The following is a 17909-nucleotide window of genomic DNA, read 5'->3' on the forward strand; positions in this document are numbered from 1 at the left end:
TTTCCCACATGTGGAGTCCTCCTATGGAGTTAAACAATCCCTAACTCCAATGCTAACCAATTCAGGACAAAAGTTGTCATGACAACTTTTTGCTCTTTTGGTCTCTCCAACTTATAAGACCTATTCCAAATCATCATAAATGACTTTTCAAACATGTCTAAGACCTATTTAACCCTCCCTAATTCTCATGCCAATTTTTGACACTTTTGACCATCAAAAAGGTCGATTGGCTACTCAAACTCACTATTTACACAAAAAAAATGCAAACCTAAGGAAAATGAACTTAACCTAGGCCTACATTGACACAAAATACTAACTCTTGGACCCTCTTGGAGTCCTTATTCACTACTAACTTGGCTAGGGTCAGTACAAGCCAAAATTGTGAAAGCTAATTTGCCTAAGTCCTAGGTGCATCTGCACCAAGTTAGGACCCATTTTGAGGCCCCTCCCTTGTGCTCATCTCAAATCAGAGGCAAAAAATAAGTCAATTAAACCCACTGGAAAGTATATAAGAGGGATTTCCCCTCTCATTTGACATCCTAATAAAAGCCTATTGAATCTATCATCAATCATTATCAAGCATATGAGGATTCAAGAGATCAAGCATTCAAGCATTCAAGCATTTCAAGAGAAATTGAGCATTTTCAGTCTTCCTTCAAGCTTTGGAGCAACAATAGAGACAATATTTTAAGCATTGAAGAGGAAATCAATATTCTACTTCATGAAACCCTAATTCCATGTGGAGGCAAGAAAAAATTCACAAGGAGGTATAAGAATTTCAATCATTGAATTCAACATCCCCTTAAAGAGGATGATTTATACTTTCAGACATTTCATTTACATTATTTCAACCACTTGGTTAATTCCAAAACCAGGGTTTGATCTAAAGACAAACCCCTATTCCCAACACATTTCCCTTTCTTTATGTGTCCAAGAATAGGTGCGCAGTTGTACTTTTGGAATTAAGCTTTATTTGCAGAGATGAAAAAACCCTTTTCAACGTGCAGAAAGTTCAGAGGATCGATAGGAGGGGGCCCTTGTCTAGACATACAGTCCCTGCAAATTTTACCAAATTTCACAGAGAAGCTTTGAATCATCTCAAACTTCTCAGATCTAGGTGGGAGGGGGAATCCCGAATCTGTAGCTCACTATTTTTGTATACCTTATCTCCATTTTCAGCACTTTGTCTTAATTCAATCAATCAACTTATAAAAGAGGGTTAATTCCATTCCAATCTACTTAGTAATCAATCCTTGCATCCTTTGGGATTGGATCTAGTAGACTCATCCCCCTCTTTTGAATATAAAGTCCCTCAAGTGAAAATTGAATCTTAGTTAAATCCTCTATGTGGAGGATTCGGCTAAGGTTCCCAATTTTCCACTTTACAGTTTCATCCATGGATGATATTCATTATTGGCTCTTTCTCTATATTAATTTGGTGAAGGCTCCAATCATGTGAATGGCTCTATGTACTCTTTTGTGATTAGTTTGTGTTGAACACAATACACCACTAAGAGGGGGGTGAGTCAGTGGTTCCTAAGTTCTTTTGTTTTTTAAAACAACCTTAGAATATCGGTTATTATTCTAAGCACTAAACAGTCAAACCGGTAAGACAAAAGTGGATACCAAAAGAGACAACCACACAAATGCAACCCACAACACTAGATGTACGAGGAAAACCCAATATGGGAAAAACCTCAGTGAGAAATGTTGTTGGAGACTACTGGTCCAGTCCAACCTCACAAGTGAAACAATGAATTACAATGATTTAGGGAACCAACCCAAGGAGCACCAACCCCTTTGATTTAGGGCACCAATCCAAGGAGCACCAGCCCCACCAAGCTCCAACTTGGTGAAGTATATTGAAATACAATTTTTATACCGTTATAGGTTCCGGTTACGAATGAGTTTTGCAACTCTTGATCAAATAGGTTTTTTCTAGTTAATAGTCTTCTCTTCTTCTCTCTCAGCCTCACACCACACTTGGTTACACTTGGATGCCTTCTTGACCAATAAAACCTCATTTGTTAGCTCAACTATCAGACCTGCAACAGTTTATTAGTACTCTATCTCTGTAGGTTATACCCTCTCACCAGTTTGCCTGCTAACTCACTCTGCAAATTTCTTAGAATAATTTCTCAGGAAGATGATCCTTCTCTATGCTCAATCTCTCTTCACTCTCCTTCTTCACATCAAGCATCACTGATTTTTGTCTTGATCTCACATATTTATAATCTAGGATTCCTGCCAAAAATAGCATTCAAACAATGTCATGTTAGGTATTACCTTCTCCAACTCGATCCAAATCTAATTTTATTCTGTCTACTTTTCTAGGGATATGATCTCCATGACATTGATCAATACCAGCAAAGCTTCACATTCCAATGTGCATTTTCTAAATCTAGAGGTCTGAACCATACTTTTCTGCTTTTCTCTATCATATGCCATTAATGGCCCAGTTGTTTCCTTCGGCAAATGAGTACGAAGATCAAATATTCTTGCAGGATTAGTTCAGTCGCTTTCCAACTTGCCTTCCTTGAGCTACAATCTTCTGGTATCCTCTGTGACTTGTGGGTTCTTCATAAAAGTTGACCTTCTTGCTGACTTGTTATGTAGATGCACACTTCATTGACCTGTGCAATATCACCATCTGGCATCCAGCTGTCATATTTGTCGACATCCACCTCTGCTTGGATTTCTATGTCATTTTGACATCCTTTGTTGACCAAGGTTGACTACTGGCATAGTTCACCTTATCAGTATAACCAACAAACACCCTCTTTACTGGCAACACATCCTCTTGATTATTCATCATGCCTTTCAGTATGTCTTCATGCCATCCTCTTTGTTTTGCTCATAGGATGTTGTGATTTTTTTACCATTCCACCTCTTCATCAAAAAAAAAACAACCAACCTTCATCTTGGTTTGTGCCTTACTGGTAAGCTTGATAACCGGTAGATGACACAATTCACGTGTATCGGTATCCTTCCTTATGTCTGCTCACTCACATGTGCATTTCCATCATATGTCTTTCTCTTCTTATACCGGTCAACACTTCTTACTTATCAGTGACCTTGCCAAGCTAGTTGACATCAATGACAACTTAATGCCAATAATGCCAACAATCTCCCCCTTTGGCATTGATGTCAACTTATTGCAAGATACTTCATACCAATAGATTTTGCCCCCTTGACACAATGACAAAGGGTATTATACACTCCCCCTTTGATCCATACCTATCTCCCCCTTAGGCTACTACTAGTGATTGCAATCAGTACTAAGATGTGGTTCAAGAGTTATACATGCTGCTATGAACTCCCCCTGAACAATATAAATCCTTCCTATCTCAAGTGCATAAGGCAAGTGACACAAATCCCAACTTGTGTCTTAAGTACTCAAAAGTGCTTACTGGCAATGGTTTGGTGAAAATGTCTGCTACTTGTTCTCCGATAGGGACATAATCCATCTTTACTTCCTTTCCTTTAACCTTCTCTCTAAGGAAATGATACTTGATCGCTACATGTTTTGTTCTGGAATGAATCATCGGATTCTTTGATATGTTGATGGCACTCGAATTATCACACCGGATGAGAATAAGGTTAGTAATGTCCACCTGTATGTCCTTGAGGGTTTGCTTCATCCAAAGCACCTGAGAGCAGAAATAATGTATTATGCTTTAGCAGTTGATAAGGAGACTGAATCCGGCTTCTTGCTATACCATGAGACCAACCGGTCACATAGGAAGAATGCACCACCACTTGTGCACTTTCGGTCATCAATGCAACCTTCCCAATCAGCATAAAAGTATTCTTCCAAGATGAATTCCCCTTGTTTAGGGTACCACAATCCATAACTAAGTGTTCCTTGTAGGTACCTAAAAATTCTACTAGCTACATTCATATGTGACTGCTTTGGTGCAACTTGAAATTGAGCCACCATGTACGCTTCCTGCACTATATCTAATCTAGAAGTAGTTGGATACAATAGGCTGCCTATCATGGATCTATACAATGTCTAATCCACCACTGGCGATTCATCATTCTTGCTTAATTTTCTTTCGGTCACCATGGGGATACTTACTAGTTTGCAATCCTCCAATTGAAATTTGTTCAACATATCCTTTGCTTACTTGGTTTGGGAGATAAAGATTCCCTTATCTTGTTGTAATATCTGCAAACCAAGGAAGTATGTCAATTCTCCAAGCATTGACATCTCAAATTCTAACTACATCTGATCAGCAAATTCTTTGCAAAGAGTGTCCTTATTTTCTCCAAAAATAATGGCATCTACATACACAACCACAATCATCATGTGGTTTCCATCTTTCTTTATGTATAAATTGTTGTCAACACTCCCCTTTTTGAATCCTTTCTCTTTCATGGACTGATCTAATCTTGAATACCATGCTCTAGGAGCTTTCTTTAATCCATACAGGGCCTTCTTCAACCGACACACAAAGGTTTCATCATCATGTAGCAGAAACCATTCCAGTTGCTCCATGTACACTTCTTCCAAATTTCCATTTAGGAAGGCAGATTTTACATCCATTTGATATACTTTATAACCCTTGTAAGAAGAAAAGGCTAGAAACATTCTAATTTCTTCTAATCTAGCTACCGGTGTAAATATTTCTTCAAAGTCAATGCCCTCTACTTGACAGTATCCTTTGCACACTATTGGCATATGATGAAGTGGTGACAAAGTATGTTGTCATTGATGTCAATATGTGCTCAAGTAGGTACACTAGTATGAACCAGTATGAAGAGATGTAGTGAACTGATGTTAGGGCTTCACTAAGTCTGACTATAGGTTGGTAGTCTCAACTCTAGGGTTTCCATTTTGGTAATCTAGCTTGTGCGATGCAACTGATGATATTCTCTGATGAGTTAGCTAAGAAATAAGGATGAGATTGAGATGCCATGTCAATTTTGTGCACGTGAAGGATTTCCTTGAGGATCTTGCATGTGAAGATTGACTGCATTAAATGTCTACCTCAAGAATGAACATTCTTCTTAGTGGTATAAGAAGAAAGCACGATGGGCTACTGATTTCTATGTTTGGTGAAGAATGGACAATGCAGAATGACTTGTGATCTGTTTGAGTTTGTTTAATTCTATGTAAAGTGTTTGGAAAGTAAGGATTGGACCGCTTGTAATTGTAAACCTAAAATACTTAGGGTTTAGGGTTTATGTTATTGACCTAATTCTTGTCTATAAGGTTGATGAGTTTTGATATTGTTGTTGTTGGCAAAAGTTGTGTTTGTATCCAAGTGATGAGATACTTGCCAAACTAGTGAGTGAAAATTGCAAATTGTAATATAGTCTTGTTATTAGATTAGAGTTTTACCTATTGTCTTCTAACCATTTCAATAGAAGGAAAATCCCTTTGTCGGGTAGCTTTAATGAGCTTACTGTAAATCCTCTAGCTAGGTGACTCAAGTTCATTGAGTTCTCTAAATCCTCTAGCGAGGTAACCTTTAATAGGGTTTCAACCTTTAATAGGGTATATAGCCATCCCTTAACTGAGTGATCTTTAACAGGATCGGTTCCTAGCAGAACCTTATTGTAAAGTCTTTAACTAGACTAGGCTCCTAACAAAGCGAGCTTCAAAAGAGTTCAAAGAAAGCTTGTAGGTATTCATCCCCACCGTGTTTTTTCCCATTTGGGTTTCCACATAAAAAAATATGTGTGTCATGACTTGTGCATTTTTCATGTGATGATTGAGTATTCTTTGTTTAGGTGATTATGCATGCAGAGCTAATGGTTATGATATTACTGATACATCACATGCATATGTTTATGGGTGAATTAGTTATCAAGTATTGAATGATATTTTAAGTATTCAGTTTTACCAATTTAAGTTGTCTGAAGTCTTACTATGTTTAACTATTGTCATGGTTAAGTTCAGGAATGAAGACAACCGGTTAGCATTGTTTTAACTTGATAACTTGCAGAGAAGTTTTTGTATGTGCTGATTCACCCCCCCCCCCCTCTCAGTACCAGTTAGGGTATTTAATGTTCATCATTATTCATCAATTGGTATCAAAGCTACTCCAAGTCCTCGGTGATATAAGCTTAACCACTTAAGGTAAAAGGTCATGCTTTAATGATGAATAGGGAAGGTCCTAAGTTCAATAGAGATAACTTCAAAATATGGAAGGACAGAATGAAGATCTATATCAAGAGTTTGGGTGCTCAACACTAGAACTATGTTGAGAATGCTATGTAATCCCCACTGACACTTTGATGATCAAAAAAGAGAGATTCAAGAAAATGGGCAAGTCATGGAAGCCCTTATTAGCAGTTTGTCGAATATTGAGTTCATTAATGTACAAGATAAGGACACTCCTAAGGATGTATGGGACACATTGGAAACTATTTATGGTGGAGAGGAGCATGTCAAGCAAGCTAAGGAAGAGAGCCTTAGAGGAAAATTTGAAGATATGAGGATGGTTGAAGGTGAAACCATTTAGCAATATGGCATAAGGATCAAGACTGTGGTTGGGCATATCAAGAGCATTGGTGGAACAATTGAAGATGCCATTGTTGTCAATAAAGCTTTGAGATTATTGTTACCAGTCTATGCAATCAGAGTTGCTGCTATTCAGGAGTTAAGGTCTATTGACAAAACCAAGGTATCCTTAGACTCTATCATTGAAAAGTTAACTGCATATGAGTTGAATAACTATGATGGCAGTGTTCAAAAGACTGAGTCAGCCTTTAGAGCATCTATTGTACCAACCAAAAAAGGAAAAGAAGTAAGTACCAATTATGAATCTAGGCAATGCAGAGATATGGATGATGAAGAGATTCTAATGGAGTTTGAAGATCTTCTTGCCAAGAGACATCCAAAAGGCACTGGAAAATACAGAGGTAAGATTCCTTTAAAATGTTTTTCCTGCAATAAGATAGGACATATAGCTATTAACTATCCTAACAATGACAATAATGATAAACTTGAGATGTTTAGAAAGTATAAAGGAGGAAATAGAAGAAATTTTCTTGTTGCAATGGATGAAGGTGTTACTGATGAAGAATTTGAGGATGAAAAGAATGAGGAAATAGTGTTTGTAGCTGTAAAGGAAGAAGTGTCTGACAAAAAAGCGCTTGTCTCTCACATTGACAACTCTAATCAGTGGATTATTGATAGTGGATGTTCTCACCACATGACTGGTGACTGGGGAATGCTTCTGTCTTTAGAAGAATATGATGGAGGTGTTGTCAGATTTGTCAATGATGCACCATTCTTGGTAAAAGGAAAAGGATTCATCTCACTAAATGGAAAGAGTAGTGCAGATGATGTTTACTGAGGCAGAAGGTCTTAAAAATAATGAGTTGAGTGTTTCTTAGCTAAATGATAAAGAACTCATTCTGGAGTTCAAAGGTGGAGTCTGTAGTATAATTGTCGGCATATGCACACTCTAATGAGATATTGTAGGTGATTGAAGGTTTTGTCATTGATGGCAACCTTACAATCCTATTCCACTGGCAAGGCATTCCACTAGCACTAGCAAGATCAGACTCTACACCAACACTTAGATCACCGGCAGCAGCAGTGAAAGGTAGCATACCGGCACAGAGGCCGACAGGATTTTTGTTGTAATATATTTTGTTTATTATTTGTAAAATCGTTGTAAGACAACTTGGCAAGTTGTAAAATGACTCTTATATAAGAGAGATCATTGTAGAACATTTGTAAGTAAGAAAAAGGAATGTAATTAGGCAATATAAGGTAGACCTATTATGCGAATTATAGGTTAAGGGTTTATGTAAGAAGCAGAGCAGAAATCACTACTAGATTTGACATTATAGATGCTATTTTGAAGCAGTACAAGACACTAGATTTATATAGTCCATTTTGTAAGTCAGTGAGACTTCCCATTTTTGTATTTGAGCAGTGAGCTCTAGGCAGTTGACCTTCCTGCATGTGCAGGCCCCTCTTGTAGCAGTAATATTCTCTTATTGGCCAGTAAGTGAATATTGTGGGTCACAAATCCCACTGAGGTTTTTCCCACACCGGGTTTCCTCGTTAACTCCTTGTGTTATGGTATGTTTTTCATGTGGTTGTTTTTATCTCTGATTATTGTATTACTTTCTTCTTACCAGTACACTGTATTAATATTATCTACATGTTTTAAGTTAAGAAAATCTATTTACCAATTAGATACTGATTCACCCTCCCCTCTCAGTATCTGTGGGAATCCTAACAATTGGTATTAGAGCTTGGTCCTCTATTTTCAAAAGCCTAAAAACTTGAGGAAGATCTTAACACTAGTAGAGATGGAAAACTTGATGAAGCAACTTGAAGGAGCTCTCTCAGACTATGATGGAGAAAAATTGAAAAATATCAAACTTGAAGATGATCTAAAGGCTGCTCAGGATATTATTCAAGCACTTCAAGAAAATCTTACTATTTCAAGAAACAAGAGAAGAGAACTTTGTGAAAAGATGCAAAATGAGAATGATGAAAAAGAAACTCTTAATGATATGATAAACAAGATGAAACAAGAGAACATGACAACAAAGAATGAGATGCAAGATATGACTATGAGATTCTGTAAAGAAATTGAAGATAGAAAGAAGAATGAAGAAGATTTGACTAGAAGACTAAGTGATGTTGCAAATAAAAACACAAGACTCGGCTATGAAAATGATTTATTGAAAACAAATATGATGCACACTCAGAATGACTCAAATGAACTAATGAGGTAGAAAGAATTCTTAGAAAGAGAACTAGATACTAAAAATCAACATAAAGAGAAATTCAAGAAAAGCTCAGAAGAACTTGGTAACTTGCTGAAGAATCAAAAACCTAAAGGTGACACTTGTGGAATTAGCTTTGAAGTTGGTGAAAGCTCTGGTAGTGCAAACACACAAGATCATAGCAAATCGGTAAGACAACCTACTGCTTATAAATTTAATGGAAAATGCTTTAACTATAACAAGTATGGTCATAGAGCAAATCAATGTAGATCTAGAAATTATCAAAATATCAACACCTCCATCGGTCAATGTTCAAAATGCAACAAAGCTGGTCATAACTTTGAGAATTGCAGAATGAATGTGAGATGTTATGTTTGTGGAATATTTGGACACTTATCTAATCAATGCAGAACACAAACTAGTATAGGTTATGGAAAGGCTATTCAGAAAAATAATGTGACTTGTTATGCTTGTAACAAAACTGGGCATATTGCTAAATTCTGCAGAAGTAAGGCACCACCAGTAGACAACAAAGGTCCTAGTTTGAAAGGAAAAGAAAAAGTTGAAGAAGTTAAGCAAGAATTTTCAAACAAATGGATTAGGAAATCAGAAATGAATGTGGATAGGAATACTCCTCCACTGGTAGAACAGAGCAACACTCCACTGGCAGAACAGAGTAGCACTCCACCGGCAGGAGTCTCTTCATCAAATTGAAGAAAATTTCCTTGAGGGTTTTGCAATTAATGAGACATATGCTATTATTCCCTCGGTTGATGGTAAGAAGTTGAATTTATTTCTATACCAGCAGATATGTTAAGTGATTACTTAACTGGCAAGTATTAAATGTGGTAGTTGGCAAATTGACATTAAAAATTAATGTTTTTGGCTCCATTTTACTTCACCAATCATTCAAACATTCGAAGAGCGCGAAATCTCCAGAGCTAAGGCATTTTGAGCAAAGAGGTAAAGCACTTCAGCAATCAATCCTTCCTAAGGTAGAAAAATGTATTTATAATCATGGCATCCTCCTCTGTACCTAAATCCATAGAAAACCCTACTGTAGTCAAGGTAATCAAATGCCCTAGACCCGTATTTTAGCTAGTTCTCAAGATAGCTAAAAAGGATGACAATGTAGGTGCTTTTTCCCAAATTCCCAAAGGAGTTGTTTATGCAGAAGACCCTAGAATCTATATCCATTGCCATATAGAAGAATTAGGAGATGAAGAAATCAAGAACATGTACAAATCTATTATCTGTGATGATTCTAGTAAAGTAAAACCTAAACACCAAATTATTGAAACCTTAGGATTCACTGAGATCCTTGGCATTTTGGATTTCCCCAAGGAAGTTATTAGGATAGTGTTAAGTAGAGTACATGGTGCATTCTTTTGGCTTGATTCAATCCATAAAATTACCAAGGAAGTGGTGAAAGCTGTAACAGGGTTACCCTCCACCGGTAGCATACCAGACAAAACAAAGAAGGTCTCAAATGACCTAGTAATGAACCTAACCGGTGCAACATCCGATAGAAGGTCTCTAAGGGTTAATGATGTGACTGACATAAATGTGAGATTTGTTAGCATGATTTTAGGATACAAAGCAACACATGCAAACAGACTTAACTCAGTTTCTAGTTTATGCATAAAAAGTGCACATGATATGGTAAAAGAAAATGTGAAAATTGATGTATGTGAATGGCTAAAGGATGAATTCATTGATAATTTAGGGAAGATCAAGAAGGATAAGAGAGGAACTTTTAGATTTGGTAATTTACTTGTATGCTTAGTGCTACATATAACCAAATAGGTTCCTGGTATAGGCAACAAGAACCTTAGATTTGACATACCGATAGGGAAATAGTTATTAGACTTATTCAACAACATGGATGAAAACAAGGAAAAGAATATTGATGAGTATTTTCAAGCACTAAGGGCCCGAATCACTAAAGAATCAGACTATCACAAGAAATTGTTGACAAATACAAGGATGATATATATTTTGTGATTAAAAGGATGAGATCTAGATGGAAGTAGTTATCCCAAGAACAATTTGGGTTATTGAAATGGGCTATGAGACTGATGACCACATCAATGAAACATATGATAAAGCCCTTCTGGAAGCACCAAATGAACCTAAGGAAGAGGTATTTGGTAGTGTTGAGACCATTGAAAGCCAAATTCAATCTAAGAAGAGAGTAAAGAAAGTAAAAGCAACTGTGAGAATAGGTTCAAGGCGAGCTAAGGCTATAAAAGAAGATGTATTGAAACAAACCGGTATCACTGAAGATGAGTTACAGGCACAACAACCAGAAACTCACCTATCATTGGTAGCAACTTCTTCAAAGAGTGACAAGCCAGCTGAATTTAAAAGAGTTGTAAGGAAAAGACAACCTTCACCAATATCCACACCCTCGCCTAGAAGAACTAGACAAAAGCAACAGGCAGTGAGGTCTCCGGTAAAGAAGACAACCCCAAAGAAAAAGCTAACACCTAAGAAGAAAAGGACTCAATAGAATATTTCTCCAATTGACAAATTGTTGGATGAAATCACAGAAGAAGGAAATCTCAAGAACATAGAAAAATTATATGATACACTATCAGCAGATGAGAAAGAGCAAGTTGAAAACAGTGTCATTTTACACCTGGATATTTATAAGAAGTTTTTGATGCAAGTTGTAGATGAACTACCAAATGAATTATTCAAGAGACTGGAAGCAAGAAGACAATCTATTGTAGAACTCGATAAGAAAATTAAAATTGAAAAATTACTTGTTGTCTACCTAGTCAACTCTCCAAAAGAAATAGATGATCTAATTGCAAAGGCGAAAAGGTTAGTATTCTCTACTGCACATCGGCATATTGCACTAATGGCAGGAAGAGTAAATGAGGTAACAGAAGAAATAGAAAATGGATGGGATATATTCCTTGTGGAGAAGGAAAAGCAGGAAGAATACAGGAACCCCAAGCCTATCAAAGTCTATCAAAAGGACAAAGATAAGGGTAGAGGAAAGGTTGGTGGACCTCCTAGTATCAAAATAAAAGATAACTTATCCCCACCACCTCTGATTGTTCCATTGGTAACAACAATAGAAGACCAACCGGCAGATGAAAGTATGGATGTATCACAAGAGGATACTAATCCTAATCCTAAGGTACTATACACAGTGGATGTTGATACTCAAAAGGTCAACATTGTGATAGACAAGGACACAAATGGTAAGACTAACATGGCTAATGAGCCACCAGTAGCTGACAACATTGTTAACACTAAAGGTAAACTGGTAGATGGGAAAACAAAGATTGAAATAGATCAGCAGAGAGAGAGACAAGTAGAGCAACAAGCTTCGGGACAGGAACATGTTCATGTGGAAATAGTCTCACCGGCAATAGGAGAGAAACAAAAACCCTTACTTAAGGAAATGGAAACACAGACTGACCTACCAGAGGTCACTACAAGCATGGTTACTTCCTCCACTGGCAGAATTCAAAATGTCGGTTCCTCTTCAATAGGTTATAAATCAACCAATGTAACTGAAGTTCTTTTAGATTCTTTGAAGAAAATAACTGATTGTAGTTCACAAGCTTATAAAGCTATAGATGACACAATCCCAATTTTGAAGATGATAGCTCCAAATTCAACATAGATAATAAGGATTCTTTGAGTCAACTTGACACTTTGTCGAAGTATATTACTGACAACACAGTGACAGTTGAACAAATAAAGGAATAGGCATTCAAAGACAGGTTGGAAATTGAAAAACAAAAATTCTTTGAGAATCAAATAAAGAAGTGTAGTAGGGAATTTGACACACTTCTATCGGAACTATGCAACTTATTGAAGGAATTTAAAACTATGTACAAAGATACTTGCAAGACAAACTTCTTAACAGTTGACATAGATAAGAAAATGAGCAAGGTACAAGAAGAAATAAATAAACTTGCAGACAATTTTGTTAATTCACCTAATACATTATCAGTTTTTGAGCAAAAGATAACTAGTTTTGAGGTAGAATTACTGAAGCTAGAGAGAGAAAAGGATAGAATAATAAACAAGGCTAAAAAACTAAGACTAAGACTGGGTCCAAGACTGGACTATATAGCATCCTTGAGAAAGGAAATATTTGAGGCATTAGTACAAGGACAGAAAACATCGGCAGAGTATATGCAACACCTCACCGATATAGTTCAAAGAACAAAGGCAACAATAAAAGATAGTAAGAAGTTTATGGAAAGCATAAATTTGGTTTTGGCGGATCTTTTTCAAATTGTAACCACCTAGTTACAAGGTTGAGATAGAAAAACTACAACTATATTGACACCTTGACAACCTTTGTCATTGATGCCAAAGGGGGAGTAGTAGTATGAGAAAATAATCTGCAAAAGACTTATCTGCTTAGGGGGAGCTCATATATTTTTGGTAAACATTTTTGGATTACAAGTTTTGGATACACTTTTGAAATTTTCTCATGAGTGTTGCCATCAATGCCAAAGGGGGAGATTGTTGGCATATGCACACTCGAATGAGACATTGTAGGTGATTGAAGGTTTTGTTATTGATGGCAACCTTACAATCCTATTCCACCAACAAGGCATTCCACCAGCACTAGAAAGATTAGACTCTACACTAGCACTCAGATCACCGGCACTGGTAGTGAAAGGTAGCATACCGGCACAGAGGCCGACAGGATTTTGTTGTAATATATTTTGTTTATTATTTGTAAAATCATTGTAAGCCGACTTGGCAAGTTGTAAAATGACTCTTATATAAGAGAGATCATTGTAGAACATTTGTAAGTAAGAAAAAGGAATGTAATTAGGCGAAATAAGGCAGACCTATTATGTGAATTATAGGTTAAGGGTTTATGTAAGAAGCAGAGCAAAAACTAGTACTAGATCTAGCATTATAGATGCTATTTTGAAGTAGTACAAGACACTAGATTTATATAATCCATTTTGTAAGTCAGTGAGACTTCCCATTTTTGTATTTGAGCAGTGAGCTCTAGGAAATAGGCCTTCCTACATGTGCAGGCCCCTCTTGTAGCAGTAATATTCTCTTATTGGCCAGTAAGTGAATATTGTGGGTCACAAATCCCACCAAGGTTTTTTCCACACCGAGTTTCCTCGTTAAATCCTTGTGTCATGGTGTGATTTTCATGTGGTTGTTTTTATCTCTAATTATTGCATTACTTTTTGCTTACCAGTACACTGTATTAATATGCTCTACATGTTTTACGTTAAAAAAATCTATTTACCGGTTAGATCTCAATTCACCCCCCCCCCCCTCTCAGTATCTGTGGGAATCCTAACAATAATTGGAAAGAATGGTGAACTTATTGCCACCAGTAAGTAGACTAGAGGTAACTTTTTTTAGCTGAAGGCAAGATCAGTCGGTGTCTAATGGCGAAGTTCGATGACAATTGGAAATGGCATAGGAGACTTTGTCATGTGAACTTTGATAATATCGTATAGGCTAGTAAGATCAAGGCAATAAGAGGATTGCCTTTTCTGAACAAATCAGAGAATGATTTATGTAGAGAATGTCAACTTGGAAAGATGTCATCCTCAACATTCAAAGGTAAGTCTTTTTCAGCAGAGAACTTACTTGATCTTGTGAATACCAATTTGTGTGATCCAATGAAAACTAGAAGTATTCAGGGAGATCGGTATTTCATGATTCTTATTGATGATTGCTCAAGAATTATGTGGGTCACATTCTTGAAAGACAAGTCTGAGGCATTTGGAAAGTTCAAAGCCTTTAGAGCATTAGTAGAGAAGGAAAGTGGTCAAAAGATAAAGCGTCTTACAACTAATCAAGGAGGTGAATTCAACAAGTACTATGAAGAGAATGGTATCAAGAGGTAGTTGTTTGCCCCAAGGACACCACAATAGAATGGCATAGCAGAAAGGAATAATAGGATTGTAGTTGAAGCGGCCAGAACTATGCTGATTCAAGGAAATGTTGCTCACACTTTTTGGAGAGTAGCGATGAAAACTACAGTCTATACTATGAACTGAGTACTTGTTATCACTGATTAAAATTGGGTTTTTCTTTTCCCATGATTGGCTATGGTATGTTGATTTTCCGAATAGGGTGTATTTCCAAATGCTTCAGCTTTGTTCTAGACTTTAAGGGTTTAAGGGTTTTTGATTTTAGATCCTATAGTATTTGTTTTAAGTCCTCTGGTTTCTAATCTTCCGTTACTTTATTCACTTAAGTAATGGGTCATGGGTTCATAGGAAGTGTCCCCCCTTGTTGTTTGCCTAGGTGGTTATGTTAATAAATCAAAAATTTTCTGCCTTATATGTCTTTCTCCTAAATTTGTCCGGTCCAGTAACTAATGCGCATCTCATGAATGATCCAATGGGCCGCGCTATTTCACAAGGGTAAGATGCTCGTCCTTTATACCCCGCGAAATAGCGAGAGTGAATGAGAGCCGTCCACGTGTCATGATGGAGGAAGTGAAGGGTGTAGCTGTCAAGAGTGGTTAGAGCCCAGTGGCTTTCTTTTGGCATATTAGAAGGTGGCACGTGGCACAAGTCACCACAGTCAGCGGGTCAGGATTAAAGGTTCAAAGCGGGCCCCAGAGGTGAGTCAGGTCATAGGTAGAGATGACCTGGCAGGTACAGCTGTTAACAATTTATTGAACCCCCGTGGTTTCCTTCTAGCAAATGACAGAGTGACAACTCAGCTCCGCAGGTGACTGAATGCCAAGTGTTCATGACGAGTCAGCGGGCCCACCCCTCCTGAAAGCCTTTTCAGAGGATTAAACACCAATCAACTTGAGAGATGATCCAATGGGCCGCGCTATTTTGCAAGGGTAAAATTCTCACTCTTTATGCCCGCGAAATAGTGAGAGTGAATGAGAACCGTCCATGTGTCATGATGATGACCTGGAGGATATGGCTGTTGAGACGAAAGTGGGGCCCCCGTGGTTTCCTTTTGGCAAATGATAGAGTGAAAACTCAGCTCCACAGGTGACTGGATGCCAGGTGTTCATGACGAGTTAGCGGGCCCACCCCTCCTGAAAGCCTTTTCAGAGGATTAAACGCCGATCAACTTGAGAGATGATCCAACGGGCCGTGCTATTTCGCAAGGGTAAAATGCTCACTCTTTATGCCCACGAAATAGCGAGAGTGAACGAGAACCGTCCACGTGTCATGATGACAAGCGATCTAAGAAGAAAGTATGGGCCCACCGCAGTATAAAAGAAAGACACGCGGCTAGTATCAAGTGGAATGCGAAGGGAATTTCAAGGCAAATGGTTGGGTGCCGCGTGGTATTATGTAGCCAATAGAAAAGTGGGACCTTGAGCAAAGCCAAAGCTGCCAGTTAACGAAAGAATAAAAATGAAACACTTGCAGGAATGTTGTGACCTGTTGGAGCGAAAAATATGAATTCTCGTATGAATTCAATTTTGAAGGGACGGCCGAAGCATGCGGAATCAATTTTATAGTTAAGGCCCTGAGTACAAATATTTGATTTCCTAACAACCAAGTGAGATATCTTTTAAAAGATTTTGCAGAAGAGTAGACATAGAGTTACTTTCATCAGATACAAAACAAGTCAGTTCAGTTGTAGAGCAATTTCCTTCAAGCAAAGAACAAGTTCTCTCATATTTTGTAGCAATTCTTGTGTAGTGTTCTAAATAAGATAATTCATTCGTTGTAGGATTGTTTAAGAGTGATATTCATTTTCTTGCATTTTCAAAATGGCTCCTAAAAGGGAATTCTCCGACAAGGTTAACTATTTAGAAAGAAGTGTGTGTGATGATTTTTTAGAACAGTTGACGTTGTCAACCAATCAGGCATCCAAGGCTAAAGAGTTAGTGCCCAGGGCTCCCCGTCTAAAGATAGGAGAAGGATTATATGATAAAGATAATTGGTTCAGAGACCCACAGGTTGGACTGTCCAAGTTGGGGTTGTTTAAAGTTGGATTCGAAATGAGAAATTCTCCTACCCCTCAAAACAGTATCTGGGAATTAGATGTTGGGAAATTAGTAGTCCCAGGGGTATTCATGGATACAGACCTACTAACCCAAATGGCGTTAAATTATGATCCAGTCACAAGATGCATTCGGGATGTAAATGGGAAAACCCTTGTGGAAATTAATGCTGAAGAGTTTAGGATAGCATTTGGGCTTAATGAGTTCACAAACTTCTTAGAACCTATAAATTTCACATCATTAGCCCAAGTTTACGGTGCACAGAGGAGTCATCTCAAGAATGGGCCTCTTAAGGAACTTTTTATGAAAATAGGAGGGTTAGCAGTTGTAGGACCCAACACACAAGAGCCCTTCTCATTAAGTATGTTTACCTTGAGGGCTAAAGGAATGTATTGGGCACTTTGTCAAGTTCTAGGAGAAGATGCTGAAGCAAATATGCCAACTCATTACTTGCTAATGATTGCCCAGATTTTGAATCCTTCTCTTGCTATCACATTTGATTATGCCTCTTTCATTGTCGATGCTATCCATGGAGGGTTGATAGGTATAAAGAATGGAAAGGTGGACAGACCTTTCGGATGGTATTCACTCCTAATGCACCTTTTTCTCTTCAAAGGTGGTGATTATTTTGCCAATGGGCTAGACGTGGCTAAGGAGAAAGGAGGAGAAAAAATGCCAGTACAATTATGGAGTACTATGTTGTCATGGGATAGAGAGGATGCCAATTTTTTTAAGTTTGATAGATATTTTGCATCCAAAATAGGGACTCTCCTCTACTCTGATAACCCAAGAATCCCTAAGGTTCTTCTGGAATTCATAAGACCAAAAGAATTCGTAGAGAATATAAAAATTATTCATAACTGGGGTGACATTTATTTATATCTAGTCTCCAAAGTTTTCAGAGTTTTTGGTTTCAAGGGCACTCCATTTTTGTTACCTTCGAGGTCCCTCTCAAAGTGGGAATAGCGGAGATCCTTAGGCAAATTGGTGGCTTACAAGAAGCAGAGTTGACAGGCAGAGGTAAAGGGACTATTTTCCCTGCAACTACTATAGCCCACCAATTTGTGATAACAAAGGGAGGCTGGAACTACTTTGAGGATTTCCTCAAGCCTTATCATTTGTCCACTGCAGTGTCCAGGTGTGCTGATCCAGAGGACTTCTTCAACGGTGTGTTTAGGAAGAAGGTAGCATGCAGAGGTAGGCCTCATCAATTCCAGTTTCCTGAAGACCTCATCAGAAATGAGTTTGATCTAGATGAGCAGGA

This window comes from Cryptomeria japonica, chromosome 6 (assembly GCF_030272615.1).
Source record: "Cryptomeria japonica chromosome 6, Sugi_1.0, whole genome shotgun sequence".
Lineage (NCBI taxonomy): Eukaryota > Viridiplantae > Streptophyta > Pinopsida > Cupressales > Cupressaceae > Cryptomeria > Cryptomeria japonica.